This window comes from Syngnathoides biaculeatus, chromosome 3 (genome assembly GCF_019802595.1).
Source record: "Syngnathoides biaculeatus isolate LvHL_M chromosome 3, ASM1980259v1, whole genome shotgun sequence".
NCBI classification, from domain to species: domain Eukaryota; kingdom Metazoa; phylum Chordata; class Actinopteri; order Syngnathiformes; family Syngnathidae; genus Syngnathoides; species Syngnathoides biaculeatus.
Genome location: NC_084642.1, coordinates 16,956,649 through 16,975,715, shown reverse-complemented (window position 1 = coordinate 16,975,715; position 19,067 = coordinate 16,956,649). Strand labels below are relative to the sequence as shown.

At 42.4% G+C, this 19,067-nt stretch overlaps 1 protein-coding gene across 3 annotated transcripts in view; it reads right to left on the bottom strand.

Annotated features, from left to right (window-relative positions):
- Window positions 1–6,099: 6,099 nt before the first annotated feature.
- The window catches only part of LOC133498141 (protein mono-ADP-ribosyltransferase PARP6), a 48,488-nt gene continuing 35,520 nt past the window's right edge, over window positions 6,100–19,067 (bottom strand). The window contains exons 25-28 of one of the 3 annotated variants that reach the window (XR_009794212.1): window positions 10,495–10,718; window positions 6,934–7,086; window positions 6,321–6,625; window positions 6,100–6,238 (exon numbers count right to left, since the gene is read on the bottom strand). The gene's annotated coding sequence lies outside the window, so the exon portion shown is untranslated. Of the gene's footprint in view, window positions 6,239–6,320; window positions 6,626–6,933; window positions 7,087–10,494; window positions 10,719–13,745; window positions 14,696–19,067 lie in introns of those variants that run through there. The other 2 variants (XR_009794213.1, XM_061814627.1) reach the window with 2 other exon arrangements.

Genomic DNA, 19,067 nt, shown 5'->3' with positions numbered 1-19,067 from the left:
CCTTGCAAGGTGAAGAGTCCTTATTGTGGAAGGAATGTGACTGATGTGTCTCCATCAAGTTGTAATGCTCTTGGTGGTGATGATGCCACTTTTTTTTTTTTTTTTTTTTTTTTTGTGATGCAGTTGACTATTCATGGAAGAGGTGACACCAGTTTTGGGAGATTAGATCCCTGCTGTTCCAGGGCACCCTCACAATCTCCGCTTGTAATTTCCAGGCTTCTACCTGGATGACAAACTTTATGTGGCTCTTTATAGTGGGGGGGCTGTCGGCTGTGCAACACCCTGTCCCACCTTGGGGGGGGACCTCCAAACCTATTCATAAAGTACAATAATGATGCATCGTTGTCAGTATTAAAACAAGGCTGCTTTCCCAAGATACAAGGCTTCTAGCCAATGGTGGCAATATTTCTGACACGTGTTGGAAGCATTTGCATGAAACCCATGCATATTACATCGCTCTGACCTGTTGGCTATCGCGGGAATTGTCATCATGGGTTGCAGGCAATAATAGTAAGTTACCGCTGCTTGTCAAAAGCCATCCTGCTTCGGCTATAATTTATGTGCATAGGACCATTACCTTGGGGCCCAGCGGGCATTTTGCGTCCTTCCGATTTTCAGCTCTAAGTCGTCAAGGAGCCCCCGCTGAGGAAGCGACCCAAGCCCCATGCCAAGAATGCCCTCCCCAAATTAATGTTTCATTTGCCTCCCACAAATTGATTCTGCAATGGCGGCGTCTTCCTGTAAGTGAAAGATGGATGAATGCAAGGAGAGTTTACACCTCATCTGGAAGGGCATGTCTCCCTCATTACCTTCCTTTCTCTTTTTTTTTTTTTTTTTTTTTTTACACATTTTTGGCTCTTCCTGGAGAAGTGAAAGCCACTAGCGGCGTCGAAACCCCTAGCGCCGCCCGTAGTAATCGTGGTGATGCAAAAAAGCCATACTTGTGTTGCACTCCTGTGACCCTTGTAAGGATAAGCTGCTTGGAAAGGGGATGGATGGAAGTTCAAATGATCGCATAAATATCACATGCAATTCAAGGCTAATTGTATTTATATTTCTGCTGCATTTACATCCTTGTTGGATTGGCATCTTTGCACACGCCTACATCTGTATTTTATTATGTATTTTATCTTTTTGATCTTATTCATCTTATTTTCAAAATCTATTTATATTTCTAAAGTCTCAAAATGTATTAGGCTAATCCGGAACCTCGGTTTCGTATTTCATGCCATACCATGTTGAAATGTGTTGGCATGACAAATAAATTCCTTGAATCTCTGAAGTTTATTACAACAGGACAGGCAGAATAGAAAATGGTTGCATGAATCCTTCAAATGGCATGTTTCATGTCATCTACTCTTTACTGCTCCACTTGTCCGACGTAAAGTGTTCACTGCTCACTTACAGTAATTGGAGGAATTCATCCCTTTTTCTTTGACTTTTTCCACCAGCGTTCGGTAGTGTGAGTCATATCACATGATTCAGATGGGCCGGGTATTATGCCCGGATTCCGTTCCTGACGCAACCCTTCCATTTCTGCGAAGGTTAAGCTCAAAGCTGAATTGCTTTCTCATGTCAGATCCTTTCTACTTTACATACAGGTCTGGGTGACATTGGGATTTTTTTTTTTTTTTTTGTAGTTCTGTGTGGTTCAACTATCAAAACATTCAGGGTCTGAGCAATCACTGTAATGAAAAGATTTCATGTTTCTAGGCTGTGCGTATTGTGTGAACCCATATTACTTTGCACTGGATAGCGGCATGAATATACAGACAGTCTCTCTCGAGTACATGACTGTTTTCCAATCCATTGCTCTTACATTCATCATTTGCAGCTAAGATAGGAGTAAAGGTACAACCTTTTCTTCTATTTCAAAACCTTTCATCAGGGGCCATGGTTCTCACTTGCATAATAAGTTTAGCTCACGTTCTGGACCAGATGCAATGCCTGATGCAACCCGTAAGATCTGTACTAGAGCTCTCCATTTGGCTGTAAAGGAGTATCAGTGCCCCAAAACAGCTGGTTTACAGAGAGGTTTTGGTTAGCAAGTTTATAAGGTTACTTTTGCTCTGAATCATTGTGGACCTCCAGAACCAAAAGAAGGATAGGAAAGGCAGGGGAGAAATGTTGTGGTAAAGCGGTATGAATGGCAAGCACTAGGGAGCATCAGAATTAGGTGACATGAAACAAGAGTCAAAGAGCTAAGCAGCAGGAGTAAAAACTGACAAATGCATCATGAGCGGGAGGGGAGGACATGGGGAATATGCGTTGTGGACAAGCCGCCGCAACCGCCTCTGTGTCACAGACAGGTCATTTGAGGGAAACAGAGGGTCACCGACAGGGCAGATGAATCAGGGCCATGGGCCCAGTAGGCAACATGAGGGACATCATGTTATCAAATGAGACACGGTCCACTGGTGCTGTCTAAACACAGTGCCGAGCTCACGATTTGCATCCTAATGATGTTTAGCATTCAAACTGCACATAGCCAAGAGTTTGTTTACCAGAAAGCCTAAGAAAAACCTTACATTTTCTTCTACAGACCTCTATTTTTACAAGGAGAGGACAGAATACTCCCTCAGGGTCGACTCTTGTTATGAAACAGGCATTCTCATCAAACATCTGTCCCAAATACAGTATATGGGTCCATTATCAGCCGTTGCATTCAAAGCAGAAGGCTGTAATCACCAATTGGATCCTTTACAAGCCACTCATTGGAATCCCTGTAGATTTATTTATCATTTAAATCCTACACGCTCATTTGAATGCATTACAAGGCGTTTGAATTTGTGAGAGATTTGTTACTTTTTTGGGTGGTTATCACTACCATTCTTCATAAGGTCATTGAAAAAAAATCCGTTCAAATATATTTGTGGCGGCACGGTGGAGCAGCTGGAAAGTGTTGGCCTCACCGTTCTGAGGTCCCGGGTTAAATCCCGGACCCGCCTGTGTGGAGTTTGCATGTTCACGCCGTGCCTGTGTGGGTTTTTTTCCAGGCACTCCAGTTTCCTCCCACATCCCGAAAACATGAAACATTAATTGGATTTGATTGTGAATGCAACTGTTGTCTGTCTCCATGTGCCTTCCATGTGCAACTTGAGGAGTTCAAGTATCTCAGGGACTTTTTCACGAATGAGGGAAGAATGGAGGCAGAGATCAACAGGCAGATCCGTGCAGACTCTGTATCAGTTTGTCGTGGCGAAGGAAGAGCGGAGGCAAAAGTCAAAGTTCTCTATGTACTGCTCGATATATGTCCCTACCCTCACCTATCCTCACAAGCTGGGGTTCGTGACAGAAAGAACAAGATCTCTGATATAAACAACCAAAATGTGATTATTCTACAGGATGTCTTGGGTCTCCCTTGGTAATGAGAGAAGCTCGATCATTTCAGTTCAGAGTTAGTTCGCTTCTGCTCCACATTGAGAGTAGCCAGATGAGGTGGCTCGGCATCTGGTCAGGATGCCCCCTGTATGGCTCCCAGGAGACGTGTTTCGTGCAGGTCCACCTGGGAGGAGCCCTTGGCAAGGACCCAGGAAGACGTTGGCGATACTTTGTCTCCCAGCTCGAAAAATGGGAATGTCTCCTTTAAAGTTCAGGTTATGATGAATATTTGCCATTGTGTCCTCAAATCAGCATTAGCGCGCTAGTTCAACTGTGTGGGAAGGTTATTTCTTTCAGTACTTAGTTTGTGCTCACACAAGAATGTTGTGCTGTATACAAAAACAATGTTTGATAATCATTTTTCATGCATCTATTACAAATAGAAACATATGGCAGTAATTACGAACTCTAAGAATGCCGCACGATGACAGTAAAGAAAGTCTTCGGCATGTCACTCCCCATTTGTCAACTCCACGGCCCCATGTTTGGAGAACTTGTCCCTACAATTATATTTCTACATTTTAATTGCGAACTTATAATATCAGAAACACGACATGCCGAGGGAATTTATGAAGCTACTGCCGTTGTGATAGCGGCGCCAGTAACGTAACAACAACCAAATAAACATACAAAGGATAGGCTTTGACGTGATTGGTGGCTTATTTTTATGAGCTTGTTTTGCGTTCACTTTTAAAGTCGTCCACTAAAACATTTGCAAGGATGACGGATTTGTAATTCTTCCAGAGTCAAATTTGTTTCTTAATAATGTGCATTAGAATACACACACAAAAAACATGATGCCATTCATCTTTAAGCTTCGCAATTACCATTAGCATCCGCGGCGGTACACCAATGAAAAAACACAATCATTACATCATTTACATGAATGCTCGTTCATCTGTCAACTGTCCTTCTCCAACTTCAGAATACTTTAATGGTGCCTTTTTTTCCCCAATTCCATTATTAACCACGCTCTGCAAAGTATTTATGCATGAGATGCCTTTACAAAGTATGGGCTCCTCAATTGTACTAAAATGGAAAACCATCACATACAGTCGACAGTACGATCGTGTCCAACTATGCCATTTTTAAGAATGCTACAGTGGGCTGTAATTGCCTGTTTTGGTTGTTGTTTTCAACCTTGGGTTTGCCATGAATGAGTCAGTAGTTTATGCACTATTGTTTATTGTCTATCATTTTTGTATGTAAGTGGGTCAACTAGCAGGAATATCCAACTAACAATTTGAAAAAAAAAAAAAGAAAAAAATCATGATTAAAAGCAGTTAAAAACAAATTGTGTGACAACCTTGAAGTTTTTTTTTTTTAAATACCTCAAGGATCAAGAATTAAGGGGCACAGAAGAGAGCAGCTTATAGCTGATGGTGGTCTATAGAAAAAGTGGGAGTGACCACGCAGTATTTTCCCTCATAGACACAACAAAGGTCATACTAGGTAGCCATATAGATTTATAATATTTATACATGGGTGACATGGTGGTTCAGCTGGGAGGTGTTGGTCCCAGGTTCAATCCCGGACCTGCCTGTATGGAGTTTGCTTGTTCTCCCCGTGCCTGCGTGGCTTTTCTCTAGGCACTCCGGTTTCCTCCCACATCCCAAAAACATGCGACATTAATTGGACACTCTAAATTGCCCGTAGGTTTGATTGTGAGTGCGGCTGTTTGTCTCTATGTGCCCTGCGATTAGCTGGCAACCAGTCCAGGTTGTACCCTGCCTCCTTCCCGCTGACAGCTGAGATAGGCTCCAGCACTCCCATGAGCCTCGTGAGGATAAGCAGTAAAGACAATTGATGGATGGATGGATGGATGGATGGATGGATGGATGGATGGATGGATGGATGGACATTAATTGGAGACTCTAAATTGGTGTGATTGTGACTGCGGCTGTTTGTCTTGATGTGCCCTGCAATGGACCTTTCTAACTGGCGATCTTAAGCTCCGTCCCTCCAAAAGCTTCCAAAATGGCAACTGAACAGAACAGGTTTGAAGTCAATTCTCTAACGCGTATTCCATATAATATTGCGATGTTTTTTGCCAAATGCGTCAGACGTGTCCAAAAGAGTTCTACAGTGAGGGCTGAACTATTTCACGCAAGAACATGTACATGGAATTAAGATTTTGGAAGGAGCATGACGCAATGTCAGAGTTACAGCAAAACCTTGGCGATCGATGCAAAAAACTTTCACGCCTAACAAACTTCATATTGAAATCCAACAGGATAAAATAGTGGAATCGTACTGCACATGTAAACCAGGGTGAGTACTTTTTACTTGAAAAGATCATAAGTAAAATCATTGTAGTCTCATTAACTTTTCCAAGCAAATTCTACAGACAACCAGCATTGCTTGTGGGACAATATGGCGAGAGGGGTTAAGACAATGCGGCTATTTGATTGTCTGTACGAGTGATTGACAGGTCGGAAAGGTCCATTTGCTGGCAACCAGTTCAGGATGTACCCTGCCTCCTTCACACACCCTTGTGAGGATAAGCGGCTAAGAAAATGGATGGATGGATGGATGGATATTTATACATAGATTTAAAATCGCATTTAGCAATTTGGCCTTGTAGCCGAGAGGGTCTACGTCCAAATATCTGCTCCTGTGTGGACTTTGCATCTTGTCCCAAGTCTTCGCTTTTCCCCCGGCACTCTGGCCTCATTTCAAAAATCTAAAAGTCAGGTTCATTGAAGAAAGTGTGTGAAGAGTTTTTTTTATTTTTTTGGTCAATATGTGCCCAATGACTGACTGGCGACCATTTCTTGGTGTACCATGCCTCTCATCTGATGTCAGCAGGGACCCGCTCCAGCTCACTCACTGGGGGAGGTCAGCTCCAGTTGCCGCCCTTGCAGAAAGTTTCTCAGTAAACTGTTTGTGTAATCCTGCGTGCTTACATACCAATTTACACACAGAGATCAAAACAATACCTTTAGTGTTCACACTTTCACGCTTGGCAGAGGTAATAGCAGATTTGCATACGATGCAAATGCTTTCTCCGGAGACTTGACTCTTATTTGAAAGATGGAAGCTGGAAAGCTGGCGAACATGTGGTGAGCGAGCAGCGATAAGCAAGCTACGAGCAGCGGAACCTCTCCGTCTTCCTTGTCTCTGGAGCCAGTATCCAAGAAAGACAGATGGATTTGCTTCTCCCTAGATATGTATTCCATCACACGCTGTGCACACACACTGCAATGCCCATTGCCCATGCATGCACGTACACACAAATGTACTGCTGTATATGTATATATGAGAGAGAGAGAGAGAGAGAAAAAAAGACAGAGAGAGCAAGAAAGAGAGAGAGAGAGAGAGAGAGAGAGAGGACAGGATTAACACACAACCAAAGACCCAAATATCTTGGAGAACACAGGCACAGTGACTTTGACAAACAAACAGACTCCAGCGGGCAGACACTCAAACACTCAGTGCTTGGGAGGCAGCTGCACAAATACGCCAACCCACATTCTTTGCTTCCGAGAAGCGCTCCAAACACAACAGCAAATATTTCCCCTGCTGTCATCTCCTCTATTTTCTCTCACTTACTGTATTTATCAGAAGTGTGCCCGGGAAATGGCGGGAGGGGTTTCACAGCGATTCACAGTGTGCGGCCCAGGGAGCGATTGCATCCTTCCAGGACCTGTTTGGTGATTGGTGGGGCTGAAAGTTGTGTAGCCCTTCTCCTCGGCTACCTTTCCCCTGAAGAAGATGAAATGTAAATTTAGCGACGCGGGCTCATTGGCGAGCAGTCTGGAGTTGTGTGATAGGACCTGACTGGAGGCACATTTGATTAAGCTTAATTCTGTCCTCATGTAGCCCGCTGTGGCAACATTCGTTAGAATAAGAGGCCCACAGTTAATGAAAAATTTGCACCACATGAGAGATGTTGAGCCAATTTTCTAGTATTAACTAATGTAGGAATATTTACAATGCAAGACTGTTGAAATAAGATGCCAATCCAGCAAGCTGTCATTTATTGCGGGGGTTATGTTCCAGACCACCCCCAAGACAGGCTAAATCTGTGATGTAGCAACCGTATATGTATCATTTTTATATACATTGTATGTATACAAATTTTCACGAACCATCGATGTGGGGCTGAACACAAATGCAGGACTCAGAGACGCGAGCATGATTCTACGCATGGTTTATTCAAGGAACAGGGTCATATACGGTGTAAGGACTCCGAGAGGTCAGAGGCACAAAATGCTAACCAAAGGCATGATCCAATACGTGAAGCGAGGTCTGATGACTAGGAGACAAACTAGGAAACATGAACTGGGACTTGAGTTTGATTAGGAAACAAACTAGGACAGGACTAAACTGTGGTGGCACAGAAACGCTGTGACGAGGATAGCTCAACGTACAACATTCTTAGTGGTGGAGATTCCTACTAACAGTGAATACAACTCACTAACTCAGGGCAACGAACTGGGAAATGCCAGTGACAAAACTTCAACTAAAACACTTGTTCTAATCACAGTGGCTCATGCAAAACAGCTGTGACCGTTGACAGGTGTTAGAGATGAGACCACCCAAAGCGGTGGCCTGGCCCTCTTGGTCGTGGTCCATTCTTGCTCATGACACAAATATATGAATATGAGGTTCAAGTACTGTTTTTGGTCCATTTGGTCACCATCTTCATGAGCAACAAGACTGGATTATCTGTGGTTTTCTATAACCAAATGTGTGTGACTTTGAAAGGGAGGGGCTGGTCTCTTGAGAGACATTGGACTTCGTAAATCATAACGTAAAACTGGCTGGCTGTTAACTGAATTACCATGAGCCACTTTGCGTGCTTAATGAGGACAGACCCACTGCATCCTAATCGATTCCATCATTGGGGGAAGGGCAGGCTACGCAGATGTAACATGTATCACATTTGGACAAAATAAAAGGAAAACGGTTTGTTATGGTAAGAGTTATGGTTAGGGTTGTGGCAGGAGGTGGTTAAGGATAGAATTAGGATTAGCGGGAACAATATTAATATCACTACAATTATTGTACGTCATCTTTTCCCATCTGGAATGAGTGGGGCAGGTGTGTCAGTCATTTTTGTCACAGGCCATATTGTAGTTAGGGTTTCCCTCAGAGAGCCCTAATGACTTGGAGGTCATAAAAATCTTTAATCACCTCATCATATTTACACATGAAATTTATAAACTAGTTGTGGAATCAGAAAGGGTAATGGGTTTTTCAACTATTGTTGTTTGGCAAAACAAAAACTTAGTGGGCCTCATAAAATCACGTGGCGGGCCGGATTTGACCCCCAGACCTTGAGTTTGACACCTGTGTGTAGGGCATGTGGACTGGAGCGGTGCATTTCCTAGAGCCAGTATTATTGGAGCATTAAGTGTCCTACCTGGAAACTATCCGGGAATCTTAAAAACACTTGGTGGACAGATGTGGCGAGTGATCGTTTGAAAATGTCTTCACTTAGATGGATATCATATCATTGTCTATAATATCATTTGAGGCAATTTGAGCAAATTTATTTCAAAGTGTGTAAAACTCCATCAATCAGTACTCAAGAGATAGCTCTCAGTTTCTAAAACGTTGGTGATGCCTGGCCAAGAGCATTTAGCTCAAGGAAAAAAATAAAAATAGATAGAGCTGTCATACTGTGAGCTAATAGTCATATTATGCCACTCTCAGTATACCTTTCTCCCTCTCAATGTCTTCCCCTGGCCTCGCATGTTCATATTTGCCACAGCTACAATGGAGACATACAAATGTACTGACACTATCAATTAATCACCCCGCCACTAATTACAATCCAATTAAACTGTTCCCACGTGACGTCCTGCAAGACAGCCAGCAATCTAACCCTTCGTGAGCCATCCATCCTCCATTCCATCCTTAATCACACAGAGTTGAAAGAAGACTCCAATTAATGGGGGCATTGGAGAGTTTATGGGAGGCCTCGACATGCCTGAAATATCGCCAGCCTTTGCAAATTCATGTATCCTGTATAACGTTCCAGTTCCACTAATCAATGCAAAATTCCACGAACACATCATGACAGCATGCAAAAAAACCACTCAAGGAGCCATGCCCTAATTTCAAAATGAATTCATTCAGTTTAATTTAGAGCAGCCATTTTTGGTCGTATTGTAGGGCTTGTAGTTTGACGATCTTCTCCGAGGCAATTTTGTCAAACGAGCCCTAAACAGGAACAGGTACCCAAAACAGATGGGTGACGCTAAACTGCCAAGTAGTTTTGGCCTCACCATGTCATGTGGGGAGTGCACGGCGTCCAAATTTGATGATAATTTGGAGGATTCACTACAAAAATTGGGGGGAGAGAGAGCCCAGTTACAGGGGAGGGGAAAAAAAAAAACCTCAATTAGTATTGAGATATTCTCAAAAGTTGGGCGATGCTAAACTGCAAAACGTGTTTGCCTCTGTCATGTATTGCTATACAGAATGTCATCATGGTTTTCATAATCCTTTTGAGTCTTCGCCATGAAAAATGGCCAGTTGAATACATTACAGCTTTAAATATTCTGACAGAATGTATGCTTGAAAAGTGTTTTTCCAAGCACGTATCTGTGTGAAAGTGTGCGCGTTGTAAGGGTTTGGAATACAAACCTCACAAAAGTGAAATCAGTAGCACTCCCTGAAATGATTAAAGAAAAATAAAACCTAGTCCCCATTTCCAGCATTTAACACAAAATTCAAAGGGTGTCAGTCATTTTGGTTTGAAAGACATTTTGGGTGACTTCCAAGGAAAGACAAACTCCTACTAGGCCATTCACACACATTGGCCGCAATCGAAAGGAGATAAACAAGTACCAGAAGGATGGGAGGCTCTACATGAAGTTTTATTACCTATGACACCCACTGAGGGTGGAACATGCACCGTCAGAATCTTGACTGTTTGCCATAACGAGTAAGCGCACTCATATCAATGAGAGCACGGAAATGGAAAAGGACCCCAAGTTTGACGAGTCATAGAATTAAATAATATAGCATTTAAAAAAAAAAAGGAACAGTAAACATGGATGCAAACAATGAGAAAGTGCAACCAAAAGCAACAACAACAAAAATTGCAGTGAGGAGAGATTCTCCAAACAAGAATAACTAAGGGTGCTCTGATTGACTGACCTGTAGCAAAATGAAGTGCATTCATAAATCCAATGCACGGATATAAGCAAACACCCCAGAAAACAACAGTAAAACTAAGATGCACACTCCAAATATAAACAGGCAGCATTCTGGAGAAAGAAAGCAACGACTCCTTCTTGCTGCTGCTGGGCTTTAAACCCTCCAGATTGCAATAGCTTGCAGGTGTGTCTCAGCCGGCTCCACCCCTCCAACCACCAAGGTAACTGAAACACAATGAAACTAAATGAACAGGAATGCAAATTTAAGAACATAACAGTTAATTGCAATTTTCATTTTTAATTCATATTTGTCTTATTCTCTTTTTATGGTTTGGAGCTATTATGTTCATGTTTCCCCACTCAAACATTGTTAAAAAGTAGATTGTGGGCATCATCCGTCTTTTGGGAAAAAAAATAGCCCTTTGTCTAAAACTCTAAACTCTTAAGATGAAGGCTAAGAAATATGTTTATGTGTGAGGAATGGCCATAATACTCAATTAGTCATTGAATGATGGTTAATAATTCTGTGGAATTGGCTGTTGATTAATTATGTCTTGAAGCAATTGAGGCAAAATGGAGCGCACAACTTTGCCGCAACGAGCAGATAGAACTATTGATTCAGTCTAGCTTGCTGTCCAAAGAAATCTTGAGTAACATACATCTACGCAGATTATTCTTGAAAAAAATATTGACTAAAAACACACTTTACAGTCATCAGGGACAAGCAATACACACATTTCACATACCCACACATACTTTACCCATGTGGCTAAAATGTGGACATAAAATAGAACAAACACCTACACATGCAGTGCGTGGATGTACACACAGATGAATGTACACTGGCACTATTAGCAGCCCTGGATTTACAGTCGCCCGTCAGCCTTCAGCTTTTAATGCCACGCGGGGCCTGTTTTACAGCTCTGCCCCAGGGCCTCCCGATCGGCTTTCAATTAGCAGGTGAGCTGCAGCCCGGTTCCCAATCAATAGCCCCGTACAGGCAGAATCCCTGTGCTCGGCGGGGGGCCCGGGGAGTTTGGAGGGAGGGTGAGCTCCTTGTTAGGGCGGTGGGATTGTTGTTCAACGTTGGAACCGTCTGTTCCATCTGTCCAACCATTTTCTATAGGGCTAATGCTAATTAAGGTCACAAATTAGCCCAGATGACTTTGGGCGTGGTGACACGGTGGACTAGCTGGTAAAGGGTTAGCCTTAAAGTTCTAAGGACCCTGGTTCAATCCCAGCCCCCCTGTGTGGGGTTTGCAGTTTCTCCCCGTGCCAGTGTGGGTTTCCTCCATGTCCCCAAAACATGCAAAATGAATTGGACACTCTAAATTGCCCCGAGGTGTGATTGTTAGTGTGACTATTTTTCTCTATGTGCCCTGCAATTCGCTGGCAACCACTTCAGGGTGTACCCCGCCTCCTGCCCATTGACAGCTGGGATAGGCTCCCCATGAACCTCATGAGGATAACCAGCAAAGAAAATGGATGGATGGACTTTGGGTAAGAGGTGCACCCTGGACTCGTTGCCAGCCAATTGTAGGCCACATACAGTACAAACAAGCAAAAACACCTATATTCATAACTTGGGACAAATTGGAGTTTTGAATTAACCTTAGCCATGTAAAGTACACACGGGAAAGCCCGATGTGTCAAGATTTGAACCCTGAACCACAAAAGTGCAAGGGAGACATGCTAACAACTAGACTACTGTGCCGTCTTCAGATATTGCCATCGAGAAAAAAAAATCTGTCTTAGCAGCTCTGCTCATTTGACACCTTCCAATAAATACAAGTATTAATAAGTACAATAGATGCAGTCACATTTGAGGAAATCCAATACTTTAAATGAGCAGATTCTTTGCATTACCACATTGGTTGTATTGCATTTCCTTTAGATGCTGTCGCAATGGTGCATTAGGGGCAGTGCCCTATCAGCAATTTTTTTTTCCTAAATTGCTGATCTGTTCTATTTAATACAGAGCCGTTATTTTATTGACAAATTCATGCAAACACTTGACTGGAAGTTATTAATGCCGTAATTTCCCTGTCTGCAGGCCTGTTATTGCTTTTTGTCCGAGCCACAAAACATCAGACCCTAGTTTGTCATTTTAAAATCCAAGTGGGTAAAATAATTGTTATATGACAATTTTTCATTTGGATTATGGGGTGGTTGATCTTGAGTCCTATGAACTCTGCCCAGCTATCAGTGAAAAGAAACAAAGAAAACATTTGATTGTGTTCACTCCAGTTGCTGAACTTTCAAGAACATGCAGCATTCATGTGATCCAATAAAGTATCTTATTCACAAATAGATAAGCAAATAATCAGAGCTGCAAATATATAACGTGTTCAACAAAAAAACAGCTAAACTAATTTAGTCTGAAAATAAGGACTGTTTTGTACTAATTGGGAATGAGCATGACCAATGCTGGGTTTCCATGACCAAAACATGTGACATTATTAACAAGACGTTTGATGATTAAATGTCGGTGTGGCTCATTATCCCAATATAGCTTAAAATCTGTTGCAAGGGGAGTTGTACTCATTAAAAGCTTTGTTTTGATTTTTACAATGAGAACTGTCAAATATAAAGATTTGATACGTGTACAAAGGTTTTTTTCCTCTGTAATTTTCTTTATTTTTGAAGAAAATATCAATTGATCCAAGAGGAACTTGAAAGTGAGCCGCATTAGATCGACTGCTCCAACATGTACCGTGACAGATAGAAAGATAATTGGATGAAATGATAACACTATTGTTGGCAGGTCCTCATCATTAAAACCCATCATGAGTCAACTTAAATTCTTCTATGTCCACATTCAAATCTTTTAAAATCTGGAAGTGGGGAATTATGTGTGTATTATGTGAGAACGGCGATCAATTGGCTCTTTGAGTTCCTGCTTGCGCAGATGTGGAATCCGCCATCAACATCGCTGCAACTCCTCAGAGGAAAACAAAATGAAGCGTTTCGGTTCTCGTCCACCCCGTCTGATATTGTCCGAATCGGATATAATTGCGCTTCGCTCCCATCCTCCAACACATGAAAAACAAACCTTCGATGGCAGCAGAGAGCGAGGACTCTGCCAAAGCAGGCAGCTTGCCTTCACTGTACAACAGAACACTTTTTCAAAAACATCCCTCTGCGGTGATTGTCAGAGGAATAACCAACATCAAGCCATTTTTTAAAATTTATTATTATTTTGTCATTATTTTATCTTCTGAAGGATTCCTTGTGAATCCCGCACACGGGAGATGAGTGTAAAAGAGAGGTCTGGGATGGCGGTTGAGGTGACACGGTGGTCTTTGAAGGCAACACAGCAGGGTGGCGTGGCCAGGTGGTGGGGGCTGGGTGAATAGATAACTAAGTCCCCTCCGTGTCGCACACGGGTTTTTATCAGATCGAAGAGTAAAATCTGTCTTTGAAGGCCTCCCGGCGGGGAAGCCTTTGGTTTGTGTAGTTTGCTCACATTTTTGTGTATACACAAGTATTGACACACAACTACAAAAATAAATCACTCAGTAAACCAATTAGGGGTTAGGCAGGAACCTTTCACTTCCTTCTGAATCTAATGCTACAGTAGTGAGTCTAAAATACTGCAAAAAAATAGCCAGCATTGAACACATCACTCAGAACTGACACGCTGAGCAATGACAGTAGTGGAGGAACCTGAACGTCTCCTATATTTACTTCTCAAAAGAAAGGGGATTGTTTTTATTTGATTTTAGACTAAGGGCAGTTGGAAAAAAGTTGACACTGGTGAATGTGACACCACAACATTTTTCACGTTTTTGTACTTAATATTTGTTGTATGAAAAAAATTGCTTCCCATATCACACAAATCGATGTTTTCAATGATGTGGAAACATCCACAGAAATCTGATTCCAACCCCATCAAACACCTGTGGGATGAAGTCCAACCGAACACAACCTCCCAAGGCACTTTCAAATTGTGTAAAAATATCCTTCCAGAATAGCGGACGTTTTTATATCCTGTCGGAGTAACGACCATTTGTAGTGTGTACTCGTATACAGTAGCTGGAGTGAAATAGCTCGGGTGAAAGGCAGACATGGCAGCGCTTCCCTTCCACACATCTCTGTTCAAAGGAGCCATCAAACTGTGGCAGAAATGTCAGCGCTGCAGGCGGGGGACCGGCCCCTGAATGTCAGCCCTTCTCAGGTCAACACTGCCAACGAGAGAGAGCCTGCCTCACAACGACAGTCAGAGAGAGAGAGAGAGAGAGAGAGAGAGAGAGAGAAAAGGGGAAAGAGTGGGATTAGATGAAGATAAAAGAAATAACATGACATTGATTGAAGAAGAACTTGATGGACGGATAAAGGCGATAAATGACTTGTACAGTACGGAATTATGAAGGGCAAATGAAAAGACTAAAAAGACTGCATTGACAAATGGGCACGGTGTTGACAAAGGTTTTGGGACATCTTGGTTACCCACCGACAAGAAGAAGTGGTCCTGTACTCATGCTGATTTTTTTTGATTATTTTCAGTCATTACATCTCTCATGTGCCTGTACATTCATTGTTTATATTCGCCTCTGTGGATTAATTCGAGTTGTTCTTTTTATTTCTATCGTCGTTGGCGGTCGCCATGAATAGGAGAAGCAATCGCATATCGTATAACACATACAGTATAGTTAGTGTGCATATTTAAATTTACATTAACTGTGGATTATTTTTAGTCTATTCCATTTCTTTCTGTCATGCAAGATGGCAGTTATCATTAAAAAATGGCAAGAGCGCTGTGTCTTTAATCATAATGAGGTTATCTTTTGACAAATAACATGCACATGATCAGGCAATGTGTGGACAGTTGTTTTTTTTTTTTAATTTTGTGTGGATTGTTTTTTAAAATGTATTTATTTTTGCTGTGCAAGGTGGCAGTTTTCATGATTACCAACCAAGAGGCACAATCGTACAAGTATAATCATATGACACAAAGACGTCACATATTCATGGGGCCTCCAGGCTATTTATTTATTTATTTACTTCTGGATTATTTAATTCTGTTCATTAAATTGTGCAAATTAACCTTATTGTGAATATCTTGTGAGATTATCCATCCATTCATTTTCTTTGTCGCTTATCCTCACGAGGGTCGCGGGGAGTGCTGGAATCTATCCCAGCTGTCAACCGGCGGGAGGCGTGGTACACCCTGAACCGGTTGCCAGCTAATCGCAGGGTACATCGAGACAAACACCCGCACTCGAAATCACACCTAGGGTGAATCTAGAGTGTCCAATTAATGTTGCATGATTTTGGGATGTGGGAGGAAACCGGAGTGCCCGGAGAAAACCCACGCAGGCAAAGGGAAAACATGCAAACTCCACACAGGCAGGTCTGGGATTGAACCCGGGACCTCAGAACTGTGAGACCAACGCTTTCCAGCTAATCACCGTGCCGCCTCAGGTGAGATTATTCATTTTATAACTATATGACACGATAATCACGGACGTGATCAAGGTTGTAATGGCCTCCTATTTCTTTTTTTTTTACTTTGTGGATTATTTCGAAGAAGCCTACTTTCTATTATTTAAGGTGGTGGTTATTGTGAATAATTAGCCAGGGGAGTGATGCCTTGGTCCATTTTTCTAAGTATTTTTTTTTGCATCTGTGGATTATTTTGGTTGATTTTTTTTTTTTTATTTCTGTCATACACGGCGGGAGTTATCATTAATAGACAAACATCGAATATATTCCAGTGAAATTTTTTCCCATCACCAACACACACAGAAAGAGTATTTTGGACATCTAGGAGCTCACAATCATGCTTCTAATTCATCCTGAATGTGTTTGACGGGCTTTAAAATTCAGGGCAAATTTTTCCACACCAAACTCATCCAAGCTATTGAGCTAAACCTTGATTGATGAATTAATAAATGATCTGGTACCGTGGTGTGGATTTTTTTTTTTTAGCGTACATGTACATGAATACAAATGCAGGGGCAAGAGATGATATGAGGTGCAAATGCACAGCGACAGGACAAACACACGCACGCACGCACACACACACGCACACACACGTACACACGGGCCATGAGGAGCCTGTCAGATTACAGCCGTGTAATTGAATGGTAAGGGAGCAGACAACACATCTCGCACAGTCGGACTCTTGAGGCGGCCGCCGCCATAACAGAGCTCAGGGGAAATTCGGGGTCCCACTTAACAGTGAATTGGATATGGGACATTGTGCGATGTGTGTGTGTGTGTGTGTGTGTGTGTGTGTGTGTGTGTGTGGTGTGTGTGTGTGTGTGTGTGTGTGTGTGTGTGTGTGTGTGTGTGTGCAAAATGCCAGGGAAAAAAAGGAGTGCTCTTGGCATGTGAAAATGGTCCCTAAAAATGTGGCGATTTGAGAAAGTGGCTGACAGTGAAACAAAAAAAAGCACAAAAAGAGGCATGTCACAAAAGAATGATAGAAATAAAAGATTGGCAGAAGAAGAGAGTGAGTGAGGGAGGGAGGGTTAGAGTGCATACAATAAGAGGCAGAGAAATGGAACACAGCAGATAGGGAAGCCTGATGGAGATGGAATAAAAAGGTAAAGGAAAAGGAGGAGGATGAGCAGGATGGACAAAGAGGTGGGAGATGAAGATGAAAAAGGAGCCGTGGTGACACCAATTAACATTCATAGTTGTGTGTGAACAAGGACCCCAATTTCAAACGCGAACTTGAAACCTTGAACCTGCTGGAAATCCTTCCCTTGGCTTCAAACACTAATTTAAAACCTTAAATCTTGTTTGGAACCCTAACCCAAACTTGGAACACTCACTTGAAAAGCTAATAGATTCTTGAATCCTCAATTTTAACCCGAACATTTGTTTACAACTCTGACTTGAAACATTTAATTTTGGTTGAAACCTTAACCTACGCGTGAAACCCTAAATTTAAACCCCAACCTCGATTTGAAACTAAATTTGAACCATAACTACATCTTAACACTCCAATTTGATCCCTGCCCATGATTTAAATTCCAACCTTCGGAACCTTAGCCATGGTATCCGTCCATCCATCCATTTTCTTTGCCGCTTATCTTCACAAGGGTCAAGGGAGTGCTGGAGCCTATCCCAGTTGTCAACGGGCAGAATGCGGGGTACACCCTGAACTGGTTGCCGGGCAATCGCAGGGCACATTGAGACAAACATCCGCACTAACAATCGCACCTAGGGACAATTTAGAGTGCTCAATTAATGTTGCATGTTTTTGTGATGTGGGGGGGAAACCGGAGTGCCCGGAGAAAACCCACTCGGGCATGGGTAAAACATGCAGAGTTCACACACGGAGGGCTGGGATTGAATCCGGGTCATGAGAACTGTGAGGCCAACGCTTTCCAGCTGCTCCACTGTGCCTGGCCCTTAGCCATGGTATGAAACCTAATTTGAAACTAACATTAGTGAAAACCCTAATTTGAAACCCGAAAGATGTCTTGAAAGACTCCTTTGAAATCGTAATCTTCAAACTAAAATTTAAAATCCCACTCTTGTTTTAAGGCTAACTTGAAACCCTGACCCTAGTTCGAAACCCTAACTTTAAATCCCAATCCTTTGTTGAAACCCTAATTCAATCCTTTGACCTTAGTTTGAATGTTTTGCTCTAATTTGGAACCCTAAATTTGGTTTACCTTAATCTAGGCTTGAAACCTAATATTGAAGCCTTAATCTTATATTAAGTTAAAACCCTAACTCTAACATACCACTCTGCCGCAGCCTTGAAACCCTAACATGATGTTGAAACGTCATCAAAATCTATGATCCTTGTTTGAACCCTAACCCAGGTTTGAAACAGTAACTAGAAACCCTGATGCTGGCTTCACTCGCTCAATTGAAACCTTCACCCAGGCCTGCAGACACTGCAAACGCCAGATCTCGTTCTACAGTGCCGATGCGACTATTTGTGGCATCTCAGTGTGAAAGAGGCTACTGTGACCTACCAATATGGCACCATAGCAACAATGGCCCACACCCCACCCTGTCAGCTTTAAGACAAGACAATAACACCGAAATACACTTCTGCCTCATAGCTGCAAAAAAAAAAAAAAAAAAAAAAAGTATCGGGAGGAATTAAAGTATGAAGTCTGCTGGGTATAAAGTTCCCCCTCAATATGATATGTGGGCACGTGGATGTCATCAAGCCTGTGGAGTGGAAATAATAAAGAATTAGGATTGTCTCCAAAGACGGGAGGAATTAATCCCAAAATGAATTACAACGGGAGGTAGCGATGAAGAGGAGGGGGCCCCCCAAAAAAAAATCAACATCAGCTATTTCCTTTTCCTCGGCTTGAAGCCAGATTGGGAGGGAGGGGGGCAGAAAGCGTGAATGCTGTAAAAATTATATTAATAACAAAAGCGAAAACAAGCACATAGGAATCAAAGTGGTACGGGGGTGGAGACAAAAAAAGAGAACTGAGGGAAGCTATTGTTGCTACCAGATTGCACCACAGTTTTGCCCCCCCCCTTCCTCTCCCACCGCCATCACGCTCTCTTTTGTTTTTTGACCAAGGGTTAGCCTTGCTAATTGCACGGGGAAATTATATAGTAGGGATATGGATCCTCTGTATAGGAAGT